The sequence below is a fragment of the Cryptomeria japonica genome, chromosome 8 (genome assembly GCF_030272615.1).
Source record: "Cryptomeria japonica chromosome 8, Sugi_1.0, whole genome shotgun sequence".
Lineage (NCBI taxonomy): Eukaryota > Viridiplantae > Streptophyta > Pinopsida > Cupressales > Cupressaceae > Cryptomeria > Cryptomeria japonica.
In genome coordinates this window covers 352,722,554-352,745,280 of record NC_081412.1, presented here as the reverse complement: position 1 = coordinate 352,745,280, position 22,727 = coordinate 352,722,554, and positions in this window count along the sequence as shown.

Genomic DNA, 22,727 nt, shown 5'->3' with positions numbered 1-22,727 from the left:
TATAGTTACTGGCTCGGTAACTTTCTCATTTACACCATCCAACAGTTGTTTGATCCATGCTATGTTGGTACAATTCAGTGCTGCAACAACGTATTCAGCTTCTGCTGTTGACTATGAAACACATCCTTGTTTCTTGCTAAGCCAACTCACTAGTCTTTCTCCTCAGCTCCTCCACTTGTGCTTTTCCTGTCATCAATGTTGCCTGCCCAATCATCATCAGTATAAACTTTTAAATCAAAATCATTTCTTTTCTGATATACTAAGCCATAATCCTCAGTGCCTTTCAAGTATCTGAAAATTCTCTTGATTGTTGTCATGTGTGTTTCTTTAGGATCTGCAAAGAATCTTACAACTATACCTACTGCATGTGCTATATTTGGCCTGTTGTGAACAACATATTATAGCTTTCCAATCATGGATCGGTAAAGTGTCTCATCAATAGATGCAGATTCATCATTCTTTGATAGTTTACAGTTGGTAGTCATAGGAGTACTTACTGGTTTTGAATCCTCCATTCCAAATTTCTTCAAGATTTCCTTTATGTACTTGGATTGAGTAATGAAAATCTCATCTTTCATTTGTAGTATCTATAAACCTATAAAATACTTTATCTCACTGATTAATGACATCTCAAATTCTTTGCTCATTTCATTTCCAAAGTTCTTACATAGAGAGTCATTTCCACAAAATATAATATCATCAACAAATATGGCTGAGATCAGTATTCCATTTTCATCATTCTTCATGTACATATTGTTGTTCTCACTTGTCCTTATAAAACCAATCTTAATCAAATAAGAGTGCAATCTTTCATACCATGCTCTAGGTGCTTATTTCAAACCATATAATGCTTTGTTCAATTTACATACCTGATCTTTATTCTTGTCTTCAACAAATCCTTTAGGTTGTTCAATAAAAACTTCTTCTTCTAATACTCCATTCAGAAATGCAGATTTGACATCCATTTGATATACCTTAAAATTTTTGTAAGCGGCATATGCCAACAATGTTCTTACGCCTTCAAGTCTGGCCACAGGTGCAAAAGTTTCACCATAATCAATTCCTTCTTCTTGGGCATAACCTTTGCAAACTAGTCTTGCTTTATTTCGAATGACCTCTCCTTTTTCATTCAACTTGTTTCTGAAAATCCACTTTGTATCGATTACATTTTTGTCCTTTAGTCTTGGGATTAGTGTCCATGTGTCATTCTTCTTGATTTGATCAATCTCTTCTGTCATAGCATTTATCCAATCTTCACTATTAAATTCCTCTTTCACTATTCTCGGTTCAAATTCAGATATCAGACATGTGTTCTGTCTCAGTTTGTTCCTTGTCATCACTGGATCATCCTTATCTCCTATAATCTAACTTGATCCATGATTCCTTCTGACATACTTGGCTAATCTGACTTGGTGCATGATGTCTTCTGACATACTTGGCTAATACAGGCTCGGTAGGCTCTGTATGATCTTCTTCATCACTCGGTAACTGGATATTCTCTTCATTTCCTTCTGCAGTTTTCTCGGTAAGGCTTATTAGTTGAACATAGACAAATTCATCAAAATCTTCTGGTTCCTTGAAATTTCCTTCATTTCTTTCTGCAAATTCATCAATTTTCACATTTGCACTTTCTACTATTTTGTTAGATGATTTGATCAGACATTTAAATGCTTTACTTCTAGAAGAATAACCAAGAAATTTTCCTTCTTCACTTTTCTGATCAAACTTGTCATTTCTATCATCCTTGTGTACATAACATCTACTTCCAAAGATTTTGAAATAACTTACATTAGGTTTCTTGTCATAGCAGATTTCATATGGTGTCTTCATAGTACCTTTCTTCAGTTGTACTCGGTTCAGGGTGTAAACCACTGTGCTTATTGCTTCTCTCCAAAATGTTTGTGGCACTTTCTTTTCAATCATCAGGGTTCTGGCATAATCCACAATAGATCTATTTCTTCTCTCAACAATTCCATTTTGTTGTGGAGTTCTTGGTGCAGAGACTTGTCTTTTTATACCATGATGATTGCAGAATAAGTTGAACTCATCAGATGTGAACTCTCCTCCTCTATCTGATCTAAGACATTTCAGTTGTCTTCCTGTTTCATTTTCAACTCTTGCCTTGTACCATTTAAACATTTGAAAACCTTTTGATTTTTCTTTTCAAAACATTATTGACATCATCCTTGAGTAATCATCCACAAATAATATGAAATATTTATCGCCATAATAACTTTGAACTTTCATAGGACCACAAAGATCAGTGTGCACAAGATCTAAAATTCCCTTAGAAGTGTAAGACTTACTTGTAAAGCTTGATCTTGTCATTTTACCCATCTGGCATCCTTGGCACATAGCATTCTCAGGTTTTTCAAGACTCGGTAGACCTCTTACTTGGTGCTTCTTGCTTATTTTGATCAAATTATCAAAATTTACATGACAAAACCTTTTTGCCATAACCAGGTATCATCTATCTTTGCATACAAACACTTATTCTAAGTTGAGTCAAGATGAAATGTATTACCTTTTGTTTGTATCCCGGTAGCAGCTAACTTTCCATTCTTGTCATGAACTTTGACAATTCCTTTCTGAAATTCTATTCGGTATCCTGTATTGTTTAGCTGTGCTACACTCAACAAATTTTATTTCAAACCTTCAACCTAATAAACATCATTACATTTTGCACTATCAAGAAGTGTTATGGATCCTTTACCTCTTACTGGACATGGTGCATCATTACCAAATCTTACATAGCCTCCATCATAGTCTTCTAACATAACAAACTTGTGTTTATCACCTGTCATGTGATGTGAGCATCCACTATCTATGATCCAAGAATCATTAGTATTTATGTGAGATATTAGTACTTTATCTTTATACCTTTCTTCATTTGATCCATCTTTGATAGCCGCATAAACTACTTCGTTTGTATCAGTTTCATCTGATTTATCATCATTGGATTCCTCATCGGCTATTAAGCATGTCTTTCTATCTCTTCTTTTGAAGTCTCGGTGTCCTCTGTAATGATTATCTTTCTGTCTATCATCTCAGTAATCTCTCTTTTTAGTAGAATCTTTGTCAGGACAGTTAGAAGCCATATGTCCTATCTTATCACAATTGAAACATTTCAAAGGTAGTTTTCCTTTATACTTACCTTTGCCTCTCGGTAACCTTCTGGCTAATAGTGCTTCAAATTCTTCTTGCTTTCTGATTTCTTCATACAGTTTGTGTACTTCCTCCATGTTCTTGTGAAATCTTTCACTTGCTCCAATATGATCTCCTTCAGAGTACTTATACTTTCTTTCATTGTAATCATTAGATTCATCAAGATGAAAAGAACTAAATGTAGATTCAACTTTATTTACCGATGACCCACTGTTATCAAAGTTACTTAACCCAAATTCATGTAGCTTACCAATAGTAGCATCTAAATAAACTGGCATATTAGGTACAAACGTCAATTCATTGATTGCAGAGACTCGGATTGCATAAGCCGATAGAAGGGTTCTTAACAACTTACTTGTTATATCCTTTTCTTCAATAGTTCCACCTGCTCCTTTGATTTGATTGACAATATCCTTTAGTCTTGTATTGTACTGGGTTATGTTTTCACCTTCATTCATCTTCATAGATTCAAGTTGTCCTCTTAGACTATCCACTTTTGCTCTTTGAACATGTTCATCTCCTCCATACACAGATATGAGCTTGTCACAATTTGCCTTTGCATCATTATAGCCTTCTAGATCATTAAACTCTGAATCGGTCAATGCAGATGTTATTTCAATCATTGCTTGGATATGTTCTTGCTTTGCCTTTATTTCTTCCATTGTCAATGGATAGGTGCTCGGTGTCATGAAATCATTCTCCAGATAATATACAGCATATTCTCTAACTCCTGATAGGTGCAGCTTCATCCTTTTCTGCCATGTAGAGAAACTTGACTTGTTCAGCTTCGGTGCATCCCTCTTATACATCTTTGGATCTTTGCCTCAAGTACCTTTAAACTTTTCTTTTGGAGTCCAAAGCTCTGATACCAATTGATAGTTCTGATACTTAATGTTAAGTACAAATGCCAAGCTAATAAGATGAGAGGGGGGGGGGGGGGTGAATCATACAAACTTAATCTTCCATAAAAACATCAGATTCAACCTCGGTAACATATACTTCAGTGATATAAACAAAACTGCTAAACATGCAAACTCAAAAGCATATAAACATCATAATACTCATAACACCAGATTTAACGTGGAAACCCAAATAGTGAAAACCCACTATGGGATTTCGGACCCACTAAGAAATATACTCTTCTAGAGTATGCTCGATTAAAAGCAAATCCTGTTAAAGATTACAAACATATTGCTAGATGTGACCCGGTTAAGGGATTTTCCTCAGATCTGTTAGGATCTTCACCTTGTTAGAAGTGACCTTGTTAAAGGATTTCAAACACTCAATCAGAATGTCACCTTGCTAGAGGGTTTTACAAATAAGACTGTTAAGTCCACTCGGCTAAGAGATTTTCTATCACTTCACAAAATAACAGTAATAAAGATCTATCTGCAACTTCACATCTAAAATGCTAAAGCAAATTCTTATTTGCTCAATACAATTTAGACATAGAACTAATCTTGTCCATCTGTTGGGCTCTATACTCTGTTATTCAAAATAGGTCTTCAAGCTTCTATGCTCGGTAATCACTATGTAGCATCCTTGTGCATACACTTGCCCGCATGCATTGTTTATCAACAGTTCCCTATTTATAAACAATTCGCCAATCGCTTAATCTCCTTGATCACATTTCCCATGATCAATCACAACCATCAGATCTTGAAACTTAGACCAGGTTCAATGTATCCTTTGATGTGAAGAATGTTTTACCTTGCCTTGGAACTTGCATACATTTCTTGGAACTTGTGCTAGGGTATTGCAGTTCAATCTGAGTTGTAGATCTTCCTGCCGATTTTCCTTTGCCATAGATTCTTTAACAAACTTCATTCACAACATACCAATCATTTAATCATAGCCAGCTCATCAGCTTCCTTCATTAAATAATGCATGTAATCATTTAATGCATTCTATTATTACTCGGTTGCAACTCGGTAAATACTAAACTTCACTCGGTAGACATTCTGCCTTCATTAACCGATAGCGATAACCTTAGGGTTTACCGACTAGGTTTTTTGCTTGGTAACATAGTATAGTATTAACCTTTCAATCAATAACATATGTATGATATCAAAACAATCTAAACATCATGATCTCATCATTCTCTAACTCTGTAATAGTTGCCCATTGAATAAATTATTCATCCCCTTATTCATCATATTCTTTCTATGTCTTTTACCGACATCTTTATACTCATCAAATCATACTTCTCAAGATATGGCAACATCATACTGAATTAGAAAATCAATTTCTTGACATCAATGACAAAATAATAATATTAAGACAGTAAACATCCTTGATCAGTTATATCCATAATCATCAACAACCTTCTCAATATCCTTATTGAAGTGCCAACAATCTCTTATTGTCTGTTAAAATGCCAAATGCCAACAATATCAACTCCTGTGTTGGTTGAAGCCATCAAAGAACCCCAACCTGAGTTCAAGTTGCACTCGATGAAAACCAGTGAAATTGACATGACCGATGCTTTATCATCTGTACCCTCTGGTGTATAGTTGGTAGAAGATATTCACTCCTACATTCATTACAAGCTCAAAGAACTTGGAGACAAGTTCATTCGAAATGAGTTCAAAGGATTCTATGACAATGATCAATGGAAAGCAAAATTTCTACCTCTGAAGACCAAGGGTTTGGCTAATGCCATTGATTTTCCTGATCAATTTCATGATGACTGGGCTAGATATGTGTTGAGTAGGGTTCATGATCATTTTATGTGGCTGGAAGCTCATGCACCGATCAAGATTACAAAGGAGGTGATTCGAAGAGTGACAGGGTTCAGTACAATTGATGAAGCATTAACCCTAAGAACGATTTCATCAACTGAAGTCATCTGGTTAACCAAGTCCCGGTGTGAAAGTAGAGCAATGACAATCACTCATATTGAGGATGCTGAAGTAAGATTTGCCTCTGCAATATTAGGTTACAAGGTTTATCAATCAAGTAGGTTGAATAGTGTGTCGAGCAGTGCCATACATGTTGGATATTGAATTATCAAAGAAGATGCAACCTATGATATATGTGAGATGATTCAAAGTCAATTTTATGGTGAACACGGAAACAATTAACAAGGACAAGAAGCAATCTTTCCAATATGGCTCACTACTCGCATGTATATTTTTCTATGTGCAAAACTTTTTCCCCGGTAAGGGTAATGTATTATGGTCACAAGAGATACCTATCATGGTTTAGATAGGTGAAATGATTAGGGATCTGGGAAATAAATTTGGTGAAACAACGTGGGGATACTTTAAGGAATTTCAAATTAGGATGCACAAGAGGGAAATAATTCCAACCAGAATAGTACAGAAATACAAAGAAAACATTTGTTTCCTTGTAGACATAGATTGTTGTATCATTCAAGCAGTTCAACCCAGAACTTTTTGGGTTCCAACTATGGGCTATGAGGTTGTAGCTTGTCTAAACTGGTAAACTCAAAGGCAAAGAGATTTGGAACATGTGAGGAGGTAAGCTCCAAAATAAAACAGGAACTTCAGGTGCCAATCATGAAGAGAAAAGTAAGAAAAATGATTGATACCCTTGACAAGAAATATGGAAGTGAAGCATCTGGTGCCACTACCTCCACCAGTGCTAGTGAGAAAATAGGGGTCACACCCACTAAAGATGAAAAATTAACAGGTAAAAAGAAGAAAGTGTCAAAGACAAAGCCTAAGGGGACTGCAGCAACCAAACCTGCAACATACTCAAAGGAAAAGAATATAGGTACTCTTGTATCTTCACCAAGTAAAGATCGACCAGTAGGAGTGACTTACACAAGAAAGAAAAAGAGTGATCCAAGCTTAAAAAGGATGAGAAAGAAGGTGATATCACTAACACCCTATCAGATATGGAAATAAAGGAGGTTAGAAGAAGTTGAAGGAACAAAGCCCCAACAATTGATGAGTTGGTGCATGGGACAAAGAATTTGGAGGTCTATCCGGTGTTGGAAGAAGATATTCCCTTAGTAACGAAGAAGACAAAAGGAAAATCGAGGAAGAACTGATCTGGAACTTGTGCAAGTTTTGTAGGACTCCTAGTGAGTTATATGGTATAATCCTATCAGATTTGCAAGATCAAATTGAAGGAAGATGGAAAACAACTCTTGCTACTGAAAAGGAACCTAGAATAAAAGCACTCATGGAAGTGCAACATGACTTAGACCGTAATCAAGCTTCACTAGTAGCTGAAGCATGCATTCAACATTTCAGAGTAAGGAATAGAACTGGGAGAGTGGCAGTAGGTGAAGTTGGAGCAGTGCATGTTGAAGGCGTTGCCTTGTGGAAGAAAATTATGGATCAACAAAAGGACATTGAAGAAGAAATTGAAAATGAAACAAAATAGGATCAAGGTGCAACTGCCCTTGACAAAAGAAAAGCTAAAGAAAGAGACTCCACTGAAGAATTTGACACTTTCACAGTTGAGGATATCATAGAAAATGTTGTGTCAGACATCCCCAATCTAACAAAGGATATCGAAAAACTGGTCCATACTTCACCGGTGAAGGAAGCTGATCAAAATAAGCTTCCTGGTCAAGATGAAGTGACAATTGAAGGCATTCCTTATGAGGATAAACCTCACAGAACCTTATTGACACCAAATCTTATTCTCTCTGAAGAAGGAAAAGAGGAAGAGACAAAAATAGAGGAAGGAAAAGAGGAAGAGAAGAAAGCAAAGGAATGAAAAGAGGAAGAGAAGAAAGTGGAGGAAGGAAAAGAGGAAGAGAAGAAAGCAGAGGAAGGAAAAGAGGAAGAGAAGAAAGTAGATGATAATAAAGTAGTGATGAATACTCCTCCGGCAAAGAGGAAGTTAGACTTAGACAATGAAAGTGAAAAGAAAAAAGGTAAGAATCATCACAACAACTAGCTCATAAGTTGAGACTGTAGAAAAGGAAGAAGGAACAAAAGAGGAAGAAGAAGGTGAATCGGTCATGTATATAAAGAAAATGACTCCCAAGCAATTGATGAAAGTCTCAGAAAAACTGAGAATCCAAGCTAAAAAGGCTAAATTGAGAGGAAAGAAAAAGAAGGCAAGAATTCTCATTCTGCCAAGACAATTCTCTCTGACCTAATCTCGGACATTGCAGTTGATGGTACTACACCTATTATTGATCAGTTGGATACTCTTGTTAAAAAAATTAGTTCAGAAGCAACCAATATGGAGAAGGTTGGAGTAAGGCAATATGAAACGAAGTGAGGAGATAACTTAATGGAACAAATAATAGTTGGTCAAGTTGCTCTTGATGAATACTAAGAGGGGGGGTGAATTAGTATACCAAAAATTACTGAACTTAAACTCTTAAATAGTTTAGCAGTTAACCAATATAACAGATTTACTAACAAACTGATTAAGACAAATGCAAACCAAATAGAAAATAAAGCATTCACCCACAAGAGCACAATCACCATAACACAAGAGATTTTGACATGGAAACCCAAATAGGAAAAACCACAGTGAGATGAAACTCACAAGTAACTATTTGCAGAATAGTAACCAAACTAGTTAAGGTCATACAATGTTCTTCACCAGAACAGATCCTGTTAGGAATCTAGATCTCTGTTAGGAGATAAGTCCTGTTAAAGACTACCTTGTGATAGGATTTCAGATCCACAGTTGTGAACCACCTTGTTAGAGGATTTACAAAGGCTTTGCCAAGCCTACCCGGTTAAGGGTTTCAAACTTGTCGAAGATGTGAGTAATCAACAAGTGAGTGATCTAGATACTAGCATAGTATGCTTGATTAGATCCTTGATAGCTCATTGTTAATGCACATTTAGTATTACTTCAGTATTCAGTATCTCCACACTCTGTTTCTTCACATAGACCTAATCTTCTCTTCTGTGATCGCACATACAGAAACCTCATGCACTTCTAAAACCCTATCAACACCTAAAACCCTATACATGATGTCCTTATAAAGGAATTTGATTTCATGTCGATCCAATAGGATTATATTGCAAGTTCCTAGGTTTAGTGCATCTAGACATATTTGGTAACACGACACAAAATCACCACCAAAGTGTCGGTGGATGATAATTCATCACAGAGTAATACTGGTTTATTACTGAGTACGGGTTCATATATTTTACTAATTACCAGTTTGTAAAAATGAAGACTAGGAAAACGTTAATAACAGCTTTGTTCCTTAGTACCACTTTGGGATCCTCGAATTGCTTTGTGTCTTCATACCACTTGAGAATGGTAAACACTTTCTGCAAAACACCGATAGTCTAAAGACTATAATACATAATACCGGTTGAGCATAACTCATACATAGGGAAGTGATCATAAAACAAGTGTGTGTCCATCAATGGCAATCACAACATCATCAAAATGCCAACAATCTCCCCCTTTGGCATTGATGGCAACACTTAGGAAAATTTTGACATCTAAGTATTTTACAACAAAAATATGCCATAATCAAAATTACTCCCCCTAAGCATATACACCATCCCTTTTTGCAGAAAATACAATGTATACTACTCCACAGTTGTGAACCACCTTGTTAGAGGATTTACAAAGGCTTTTCCAGGTCTACCCGGTTAAGGGTTTCAGACTTGTCGAAGATGTGAGTAATCAACAAGTGAGTGATCTAGATACTAGCACAATATGCTTAATTAGATCCTTGATAGCTCATTGTTAATGCACATTTAGCATTACTTCAGTATTCAATATCTCCACACTCTGTTTCTTCACACAGACCTAATCTTCTCTTTTGTGATCGCACATACAGAAACCTCATGCACTTCTAAGACCCTATCAACACCTAAAACCCTAGACATGATGTCCTTATAAAGGAATCTGATTTCATGTCGATCCAATAGGATTATATTGCAAGTTACTAGGTTCAGTGCATCTAGACATATTTGGTAACACAACACAAAATCACCGCCAAAGTGTCGGTGGATGATAACTCATCACAGAAATACTGGTTGGTAACTCATCACAGAGTAATATTGGTTTATTACCGATTACCGGTTCATACATTTTACTAATTACCGGTTTGTAAAAATGAAGACTGGGAAAATGTTAACAACCGCTTTGTTCCTTCGTACTTCTTTGGGATCCTCAAACCACTTTGTGTCTTCATACCACTTGAGATCGGTAAACACTTTCTGCAAAACACTGATAGTGTAAAGACTATAATACATAATACCAGTTGGAACAAATACCGGTTGAGCATAACTCATACATAGGGAAGTGATCATAAAACAAGTGTGTGTCCATCAATGACAATCACAACATCATCAAAATGCCAATAGCTCTATCCACCAAAATAGAAGAAGTTAAAACTATACTTCAGGAAGTTGGTCAACTACTGGTGAAATCTTCAAGTTTTCCTTCTTTAATCAAAGACTTAGAAGACAAAAGAAATCAGACTCAAAAGGAAATTCAAGATCTGGTAAGCTCTTTTGATCCTCTTATCAGTTCAGCATCAACATTTACTGGAAAAGTCAAAATGCTAAATCATGAAATCAAAAGGTTAAAAGATGAAGAAGACAAAAGAAGTCTTGGTTTGTTAGAGCTCCAATGCTATTTAGCACCAATTTTTGATTTCATGCAACTAAATATTAAAGAAGTAGATTGCCTAATAAATGAACCTGACTGTAAGACAGTTGATGATATGGAGGTCTTTATTACCGTCTTAAATGGCCACTTCACCACCATGAAAATGGTTCAATCTTCATGGGAATCTTCCTTGAAAGTGGCTCAAGAAAACTTCAAAGATATTTTTGCTTTATTTTGACAAATCCTTTTGGATAGTCTTTGCCATTGATGGAAAAAGGGGGAATTTTGGAATTTGGAATCTAGTACAGTGGCCAGAACTGGCACAATTTTGTAGCGGTCTGTAGTATTTACCACCAATGCCAAAGGGGGAGTTTGTTGGCATTCTGATGTAGTTTTGCATGACCGGTGAATAATATGGTTGTCATTGTTGGCAACATCATCTCTTAAGTCTTCAGTCCATCAGTAGTAACTAGACTAGGATACTAAGGTCAACCGGCTAAGCAATAAGTAAACATGATAAACAGCGAGTAGACCAACAAGCAGTAAGTAGACCGACAAGCAGTGAGTAGACCGGAAAGTAGTAAGTAGTTTGGGTAGCAGTGAGTAGATCGGTACAGAAGAGGTCCACCAGCTAAGGAAAGAGCAGACCAGTATATAGGAGGAAACCTAATAGACAATTTTGATCGGTACATCGAAAGAGTCTTTAACTGACGGACTGGTAATGTTCAGTTAAATTGGGAGTCTTCTCCAATCAACCGATGGACTTATCGACATGTTAGACTATCTTGATAGAGATTCCTACAATTATTTCAGAGACATGATTTAGAGCATGATAAATTTTTTTTGAAAGGGATGCTTTGGAGGGAAAGTTGGTGATAGACTAAAGGGTCAATAAATTCACATATCTCATTCTTGAGATGGTTGTTGTTGAGGTGAGTTGAGATAATGTGAAAGTGCATGCAGGGGGAGTTTAAGAGATTATAGAGCTGAGTGACAGAGGATCGGTAGAGTGGAGTTCCACAGAGTGGTGACCCAAGTGACAGAGGACCGACAGTATGGAATTCAAGGATCATAAAATCGGCAGAGGACAGAGTTGAAGGTGTATTCAGGAAATCAGTGTTGTGCAAAACAGACACAACCAGTGCAAAATAGACACAACCGATGGAGACATAAAATGATTCTTCAGTGTGATCTTATCAAGCTAATGAGTAGCCATTCTAGCAATAGGGTGGACTTTAACAGGTCCCATTGTAAAAATCCCTTAACTGGGTGTCATCTTAATTGATGATCTTAAGACCTTTTGACAAGGCTACCTCTAACAGGGTAAAGGCACTAACAAGCCTTAGACAAAATCCCTTAACCGGGTGGCACCTAACAGTGTCTTTTTAATCTCCTAATAAGGATGGCTCTTCACTAGGCGTACTCCAGAAGAGTACAAATTTTGTGAGTTACTACTCACATCGTGGCTTTCTCCCATTTGGGTTTCCACGAGATAAATCTTGGTGTCGCTGTGTTTCCTTTCGTGCATGGTTATTATTTTGCAATAGTTATTTATATAAATGAATGTTAAGATAGTCATAACTTAAGTTAAATGTTTTAATTGTTGAAAAATGGTATAGTGTTGATTCACCCCTCCCCTCTCAACACTGGTTGGGACTAACAAGATAGATGAATTATTGAAGAGACAAAGGCAAATTGGAGATTCTAGTGGACTTAGATTTGAGCAAGGATAGAGTTTCAGTACTACTAATAAAGATCAAAACCATAAGGCACGAGTAAGGCAGTTTAATGCTTATAAATTTAATGGTAGATTTTTTGTTTGCAATAGATTTGGTCACATGGCTAGGCAATGTAGAAACAGAACAAATCAGAACCTTGATTCTGCTCCCGGTAAATGTTCTAAATACAATAAGTATAGTCATAAGATAGAAGATTGCAGAATGAATGTTAAATGTTGTGCATGTGGAAAATTTGGACATATGGCTAATCAATGCAAGTCAAGAAATTATACCGGTTTTAGCAAAGCAATTCAAAGGAACAATGTTACATGTTATGCATGTAATGAGGCTGGACATGTTGGTTCCCAAAACCACAGATTGGAAATCCTAGAGCTTTGCCAACTCTCTTACTAATTTCTCATTTAGCCTTGGCCAACGAACAGGAATGGTCAAAGACCAAATTCCTCTGCACTTTAGGCTCCACTAGACCTAGGTGGGTATACCTTAATCTCCAAAGCACAAAGAGACTTCTTTATAGTGAATTTAAACTTATCAATTTAGTTGTTTGCAAGAATGGCAAAATGTTTCCTGCAACTATGCTTTATTATGTGCTTTTAACTTGCTTTAATCTAAAAACTTGAATGTAATTGATAGTGAATGAATGCTTATAAAAGAATGTTGTTGGAACCTTAAGTAATTATGAAAAAACAATATTGATAGAAATAAGAAGTGTGTTTTCCTGATGAGGACCTTATGAACACCAAATTTATTCACAGGAAACTAACAATAGACCAGTGCCTTATCTGACAATTTTTATGTTACTTAGTGGACGAATATTTGCAATCAACCTGGGAGATAGGTTGAAAAACTTACAAATATGCAAGACTATCAATGCAATGGTTTCATTATGTATTGCAAGAATAACAAAAACAATTTGGTTTCCTACACAACAACATGTGATGGCACACTGCAACAAATCTTAATTAGATTTATCCAAAGAACTTGATTCATCAAAACCATGTAACATAAAATGATTTGAAGATAAAGACAACAAATCTTATATATTAATTTTGGAATAAAAAGGTATACGAAAGCTATAGACTCACAGGTACTTCATGATGTTCTTGCTTGCACAAAATGACTTTTCATTTCTACAGACTTTCTTTACATAACTCTACTAGTCCCAACAAACAATCTGAAAGATAGGAGCCTTTTCAATTGTGTACCCCCCCCTTTTTTTGTATACAAAATGACTCCCTATACATATGCGACTCAAAAGACACAAATGAAAGGACACACCTTTTCATTAATACAAACTAAAAAATGACAAAAATCTAACTAATAACTCCCTAACTACTAGAATAACTAACAATATTACCAAATATATTACAATTGACATAAATTAACTTTGGTCATCTAGGACCAAGCCACATTTCTGAATATGCCGAAGGTAGGCCTCATCCTTGTATGTGCTAGAGTTGAAGATGATATCCCACACAACCATCTCTATAGTCACAAATCTTTCCAACTAGTCCACTGTCTCTACCATGTCCAAGGTGTCATCCCGTGCAATACCTAGGGAAGCATTAAGTAATGATTGACATTCTGTAATCCACACATTTTTGTCCTTAATCTGCCCTATTTCATCTATCACTTTTGGAATACCGCGTTTCACAATCTCCTAGCAATCATCATATTCAACCTTCAAGGCTACATCAAACTTCTCATGCTTTTTCACCAGCCTCTGTATTTTTTCAATAATTGCACTGCATGTCTGACTAGCCTTCTTGTCTTGCAGGAGCATATGTAATCTATCAGAAATTCTCTTATGTGACAACCTGTTATCCATATTTTTCTGGTAGACTATCCAGAAGTCTTCAAGAACTCTATTTAACTTTTCAAATCTCTTTGACAATAAGACACATGTTGTGCCTGCCCTTATGTTCTGCATTTTCTCTTTCAACTTCTTGTTTTCTTTATGCAATTCCTCGCACTTCTTCTTCAATTTTGATTCATCTGCTATTTGGGGTATAGGCTGACCTCTACTTCTCAATATTTCCTCACACAGTGACTTGTATTTCCCTATTTCTTTTGCCAACATCTTCATTTGTGCCTTATTTAATTTGGAATTATCAATTCCCATATATGTTGTGACCATGGGATCCACTTCACCAACCTTTAACTTCATCATGTGACCGAAGGCTGTGTCCATATCTATAATCTTTGGCCTCTTATTCAGAGGATAAAGGGCCCATAAAAGCATAGACTCATCCTCTGGATCATATCTTGATCCAATAAAAATATCACATATGCCCTGAATATCTAACTTGAAATCCTTCTTACTTTAATGCAATAGGCTATCAAAAATAAAGGATGCACTAAGGTCCCAACTTGGAAAAAGAATGATTCCTGCCTCTACAAGAAGTTGCCTTCCCCTTTGAGGGGTCATGCCTTCTAGCTCTGAATTAATCTTCGCCTTCAGCTTTCTGAGCATTTCTGCCTCATTCTCTAGTGTCACATCTGGCATTGCTTCTCTTAATCTCTTTCCTTTAAAATTATATAAGGACTTAAACTCCTTCGACCTAATAAATTCATCCTCTGACACAAAAGATGTATTCTCTTCTAGCCTAACATCCAAATCAGCATTCATCCTTGCAATAATTTGGTCTTGTGCTTCATGTTCCTCTTCCTTATCAGGCATTTTAAATCTTGAGATAGCCTCAATTTCACCTGATTCACTTTCAACTTCTTCTTCTTCCTCCATCTCCTACAGTCTCTGTCTTTTTTCTTCCAATTTCTGATTCAAATCTTGAAAAATTCGTATGGCTTCTTCAAACTCCTTGTTTCTAAAGATATCCAAGGCTTCAATATGCTCATAAAAGTAATCACCAAGATTCTTCTTTTTTCTGCTTTGGTGTATATAGCCCCCTGGGTCATAATTTTTTTTGCTTGTGTGCTCATACAGATTATAATCTTTTATTAACATTATGTCAGTAACTTCATAAGCCTTTGTTGATACAATGGTGAAATCACCAAAATGCAGAGTTCCAGGAAATATGACTTTCTTGTGGGCACCCCCAAAATGATGTGCATTGTAGACACTCATCTGTCTCACAATCTCTAGGTAAGCAATTCGGTCTGGTGCAAGCTTTGGCAGCACATAGGGAGCACCTTCGAATCCAAAAACCCTAACATATGAGAAGTCTTGGCATACATACCAATCACCCCAATTATGATTCACCCTTGTATCTCCATGATCATGGGGTCTAAGAAATCTTTTAATTTCTTCTGAAAATGATCCATCACAAGAAACCCCAAAAGCTCTGTATAATGGTTGAACAAAAAACTCTTCAAATTTGACATAATGGGATCTCATGAACCGAGAGTCCCATAGTGATACCCACAATTGTATTGGTTTCTCTTGCCCATCTTTACCATGAACATTTAATTTCAACTCTTTAGGCCACAACCCTCTAGGTTGTCCATAAAACAAGATAATATGCATCAATAACGAATAAAACTTAAAAGACTTATCGGGGTTATTCTGAAGATTTAAGAAACCCTCCTACATTTTTTCCACAACATAGGCAACATAATCAAATTTCCTTGGTTCATGCATTTGTGTATCTGCAACAAGTACTAAAGGTCCTACTTGAGCCACATCTGGAACCTCAACTCCTCCCACTTGACCACATGCCATGTATGTATATTGCAGATACTATCTAAAAATGGTTATGTCAAATGGGGGCCCATCTTCATCTATCAACTTCCCTTTCTCAACCTTATGTATGGCCAAATTCCACTCGTTGTATATAGTATCCATCTTTGTATATTCTTGTTCCAACTTCTCAAAAGATAGAGGCACATTGGATTCGAAACCAAGACCAAAAACCTCATGAATGGTAGCTACTGAAAGATGGATGAATACATCGCCATTTGGTAATTGGAAGCATCTTTTCATGGAATTATAATCCCTATCTAGGGTTTTCAACAATTGAATATTTACAAAGACATTAGGGACCACTAGCTTACCCAATCTAGTCGTCCATGGGTTTGATATCGGGGTCGGCTTGCTCCTTCGTGAATAATGATATAGGAACAATTTGTGGCCTCTAACCCTAGTCTAGACATCACCAATTTCCTTAAAATCATCTTCTGGTTGGTCACGGATAGGAAAATTAGCCTTAGACCTTCGGGACTTGGCTCCTAGTGAGCTCATCTGGTCACTCATATCCTGATTTAACTTCCGCTTTTGCGCACTTTCCCCACCTTTAGACTTATTTGAGGTGCTCTTAGAAACCTCAGTGACCTTCCTCTTGCCTTTGGAACTAGAACCCTCCATATTTGAATCCTTCAAGATTTCTAAAATTCAAATTTTTGCAGTTTAGTTTCGCTTCAATCTCTCTGTTCACTTCAATCTGTTATGCAAATTTCTTATACAAACTTCCATATATAGATTTAATACGTCAGGACCTTTTACTCAATTGAAATGGTGCTATGATTTCCCTCATGAAAGCACAGACCTATATGTTGCGTGTATTTAATAATGGCGGGTGGATTTATTAAAATCAGATTTTGCAATGGCTAGTCAGTATAACTCCTCTCGATAATTCAATTACTTGGCGCCACTCATCTTTTTGATCGGCATAGGTCTCCCCAATCACTCCATCGGGCATCGGCGTAGCTCCAAATATGTTCTTCTAATGGTTAGAATTTATTCTGATGAGTCCTCCTTCATAGTGCACATCTCATATGTTACATTGGGTCACCTTATCGGGTATCGAAACAACTCATTTTATGTTCCTCCAATGACCCAATGACATTGACTTCATACTTGTGTATCTTTTTACTTCTCTGGTCTTTTGGCATACGTTTCCCTGATGAGATCTCCTTGCTCGCACCCATCTCTGCTTTCTCATTGGGTATGGGGGCACTAGTACATTCGGGTCAAAATTTTGATGGCAAATTGTCGGTAGTCCGACACATTTTTGTCACACTACCGACAAAAAAAGCCGTCGAAAACTTTTTGTCAGAAGTTCTGACTATCCTTGTGGTCATCACAATTCTGACATCAGCCCCATCCTTTTCGACGGCCGCCATTGATACTCATACCTAGAAAGAATACCGTCTCAATCTTGGGCTACCATCGGAATTCTGACATCAAAGCGTAAAAATTCTGACAGAGGAGTGTCGTCGAATGCACAAAATCCTCGTCAGAACTCTCCTGGAGGCCGTCGTAATTTGAACCCCTTGGCGTCAGAATTACGACGGTCCCCAGGAGAGATCCAACAAGGATGTTGTGCATCTGACGACACTCCTCTGTTAGAATTTTTACGCTTTGGTGTCGGAATTCCGACGGTAGGCCGATTTTTCAGAAAAAAAAAATTTATAGAAAAAGATTGGCATTGGTATCTCTATTCTATCTCTCTTCTCTATCCCTCTCTACTATCTCTCTTCTCTCTCCCCTCTCTAGGTCTCTTTCTCCATCCCTCTCTTATTCTCTCCCTCTCTACTTCTCTTTCTCTACCCTCTCCTGGTCATTATCTCTTCCTCTCACCCTCTCTCTCTCTCTCACCTCTAGTCTATGCATATGAGCCTTTCAAACCCACTCGGGGGTAAAATAGCCCTAAGTTGGCCTTATTTTGAGGAAAAATGCAAACGTTTAAAGGATAAAATCAGTAATTTTCTACATTGCTGACCCCAATCTGTGCAAACCTTCTTGTTATTTGCACCTAAATCTGTGCATGAGAGGAGTCCAAACCCACTCAGCAAGAGAAGAGCACCTTAAGTCAGCTAGAAGGAAGGTAAATTCATGAATTTAATAAACAATTATTGGGCTGGCCGACCTATGGAGGTGAAATGAAGGCAAAGGTAAAAAGGAAGCATATAAAACAAAGATCAAATGCTCATCAAATTCAATTTGCAACCAATTAAGGGGAGAAGAATTAGGGAGCAGGTCTATGAATTAGGGTATAAAATCAGATTAAATTTATTTGTGATGCATTATTTGTTTTTCATTTCATTCACAATATGTTCTTTCTTTCTTTCAGGATGTCATGAGGACTTCATTACAAGGAAAAGAACACCTTACCCAGCACGTAGAGCATGCCAACATCATGCTTCAATGCAAGGATGAAGACACTTGATGAAAGGAGACTTCAAGGCATGAAAGAGGACATTGGCATCATGGAGGGTTTTCACATCAATATCAACACCAAGATTCATGAGTTTAGGATGGCAACATGAGGAGCTAAACCTATTCAAAGCTTTCAACAATGCAATACAAAGGAAGGAGCATCTCAAGGCATAAGGACAATGTCAAATGATGATCAAGATATTATGAGGATTCAACAAGGAAGAAATAGAAGTCTATCTTGCATTCCCTTCGAAAATCCAAGAATAGCAATCAGTAGAATAAGGAGAAATCAATAAGGATTGCTTTAAAATGAAGGGATCTACAACATGATAGGCCATATGTAAGACATCAATCACCAATGATCAAGGTATTCAAGTCAGATTTACAAAGGTGATCAAGGTTGGATAGATCAAGAATAAGTGGGTTCTACATCAAGCCTAGGCATTACAAAGTCTATATCAAACATATTCACCAAGGTGAATTACCCCACAAAGAGGTAGATTTTTGAATCTCAAAGAGGATTTCATCAAAGCAAGCCATTCAAGTCAAGTATATGCACCATGAAGTTGAAGCAAGCATCATCGGTATGGAGATGCAATAAAAGGAGGACCAAGCATCATCAAACATATACTTCATTAAGCACACAGTCACATAAAAGGATCAAGAACTATCAGGAAGATGGAAGGACACAAACATGATCAAGTAGATAGTTTCAGAAGAATTAATCAAAAGCTAAGGACTTCATCATCTAGATTATACAATTTGGGAATATGTCCCACCACCTTCATCATGTTGAGAAAACTAGATAACATTGAGTATCAAGAGATATTGCTCAATCACATAAGCTTTGTGATGATCGACTTGGCAAGTTGAGTTGGCATCCAATCATCGTCAACCTAATCAAGTGAAGCCACATTGACATGTCCAAGTTCATCGTACTTGATTCATCTAATGAATGAGCTAGTGACACATTGCAATGCATCAAAGTTTGTTCAAGCATACCTAACCTATTTCCTCATTGGTTAGAATTCAAGGTGGACATGTGTCCTATTCAATGTAATTATTTAATTGGCTAGAATGGAGTTTGTTATAACAAGCCCTAATTAGGGTTTCACTATATTATCTCGACTGTTGATTTGATAGTCAATCTGGGTCATTCTTTATCTCTTTTGTCTTTTATTTTCCAAGCAAGTTAGAGTAGAGTTCAAGAAAAATGTAAGCCCCGTTACGATTCCAGCAAAATCACACCATATTCACTAAGTCTATCCCATGCAATTAAGTTGCATAGTTTGTATTGTAAACCTTGGAGTTGCTTTGATTGATCACTTTGTTTAGCATTCAAAGTTTCTTTGTTCAAGAGATGATAGAATACCTTGGTATTTTATTGTGTTCGCGGTGCATAAAAAAACATCAATAGGTGGTTCTAGATGAAAGATAGTTGTGGGTTTGCATGCATGTTTAGTGCATGATTCAAGGAGGTTGTTTGCAACTTTCTCATTGAGGAGATGTTGGTATGCAATCATTAGTCCCTCATCATCTCTACAATATTTTCTTGATGGATTCCTTGACTAGTGGAATTGTTTGGCAAATTGGATTTGGAGTTGATTTGGTGTCTTTGTCTTGAGATCAATATGGTATTTATTTGTATCTCAGTTTGCAAGTTATTGATGTGATGATGAGTTTTACATGCGTCATTGTTTTAGATCTACAAGTTATGCAGTTGTATGGATTTAATCCACCCATTGGTGATGCAGAACCCTTGTTGCTGAGACAGGATCCTTCACTCAAGAACCCCAAACAAGGACCCTACAACTTCTACAAAGACATCAAGGGTTGGATTGGTTTCAATTTTATTGTTTTCATACCTCTCCCCATACTAAGCCATCTGGACAATGCCAATCCCACAGTGTCTCACAAAAGTCTCTCAGGACTCAAAGGCCACTACACCCAACCAAAGGTGGACACACACTTCCTAAGGCAATGGGGACCTCCAATACCTTTATTTACTGTCCTATAGGGTTAATAGACCTGTTCCAATCATCAAACATGATGTATTGAGAAAAATTAGTACTGTTGCTACAATTAGGCCTGTCACGCCTAGTAGCCCTGCCAATCTGAAAAACTTAAGGTTTCTTGTTAATTTCTCAAAAGACCTCTGCAACTAAGAGTGGATTTTGTTTCATTCAAGTGAGTGCAAAAGGATTCCAAAAGGGTTTGGGCAGATCCAATGTCTAAGGGTTATAAACCCAACTTCACTCCTAGGCCTAATAGCCCTAATTAGGCCACCTTAACAAAGGAAGTATACTCAAAACCTGCTGCCTGGGAAAAGTAAGACCTAAGACATGTGGGGGACATGGATACAACATAAATTACCAAGTTATAGCCCTTGGTTCCACCACTATCATCATTTGTGGGGTCGGATGCATACCCAGCCAAGGTGGTCACATAGAGATGCCCACCTCTAAAACTTCAAACCCTCGCCTTTACCTGTCACTTCCCTGCAAAAGGTCTTGGAAATATTAAAGTACATTGTCACCACTTGCTTCACCCTAAAGGACATACAAATCCCATGAGGTATCAGCAAGAAAAACTCATATTTGGTGTCAAACCCTAGGTAGACTGTCAAATCCAGGGTACCTTCACAAAAAACCACTTTTCTAATGGATCCAGAAGAGTTAGAGGCTTAGAATTGTTGCATTGGAAAGATAAGACACGTGAATTTCATATTCAAGAGGTTTTATGCCCTGGAGAAAGCTGTACTATACAAAATATTGGAAATAGCAGCAAAATGCAGGAAAAAGACAGATTTTTATTGGTTTCTTTGTTGACAAAAATTTCATTTTCCTTCAAGAACCTTGCCAAAGGTTGGAATTTGACCTTTAATGACCCTTCCAATAGTTATCAATTGATTTTGGACACCAACATGGCGGTTTGGAGGAAGTTGCAATTTTGGGTTAAAAGTTGTCATAGTTGCTTGACAACTTTTGACAACTCTTGACATTTTGTCCTCCTAAACACACCTAGACACTAATTGACCCCTAAGACACTTAAAACTCTTCAAATTCACTAAAAATTCCTTCAAGGCATGAATAACCCCAATTGTCATATACCCAACGTGGTTTATAACACACCTACCTAGGGCATAGGCTTACAAGGTGGGGTGACTTATTACATCAACATGAAAATAAACCAAAACTATCCTTAAGTGTTTCAAAACTTGAAAAAAAATCAAGAGGAGTTTGATTCTTCTAGAATCCCATGATTTGAGTTTGAAGATGCCCTGCCTCAATTGGCTATAGTGAGATGACTTGAATGTGGACTGTCTATATCCACAAATCTATGGTCATTTGTGCATTGGTATGTTGCACTGGGATGGGAGGAAGGAATATTAGAGTACCTAGATAGTTATATATTGCCACTCTTAGTGTGGGACACTATTAAGGGATTCTTGAATGGTCATGGAAGGCATACAATTTAGTTTGCAGCAATGAAGTTCCCTCAGAGGGCATGATGCCAAGCTTTTTTTGGGGGAGTTACCTCCCCATTTGATGGGGAAGTTGCAGCTTTTTGGACAAGACTTGGCTTTGATTGTGAAAGTTATGCTTGCATGATTATGAAAGGATATAAGTTTTATGCGTAGGATCTAGATGCTTTCTTTCCTTACCTATGCGGGGAGAAATTTTCCTTCAAATCATGACCAGCCGAGGTAAACCTCTTTGGAATAATAATAACAAGCATTTCTTTAACAAAGTAAATTATATATAAGAGCAGTATATGCATGGATTTACAAAAGTGTCATGCAGAATGTAGATCTATACCTTGTTACTTAAAAACAGAAGTTCTTCTCCGTGTTCATTTTTCCATGATATAACTTTACCTCGGGCAACCTTTTGACTGTCAAGAAGTGATTGCCTCAGATGAAAGTAGTGATAAATGTCACTATCAACAAAAGAACAACCAATAAATGATAAATTTGCAGTGAGATCATAGTGCCTAAATCAGTCTAAAAGCTTATAAGGATCAGAACCAAGCCATATAAGCTTCAAGAACAATTTGAGAGCATCAAATTCATCTACCAGACATTAGAAATTGTCAAATCAATGACACATTCATATCAAGCATCTTTACTTTTTTGAAAAGTAGACCACATTTCAGATCTAGATGACACCATAATGACTTTGATTTCC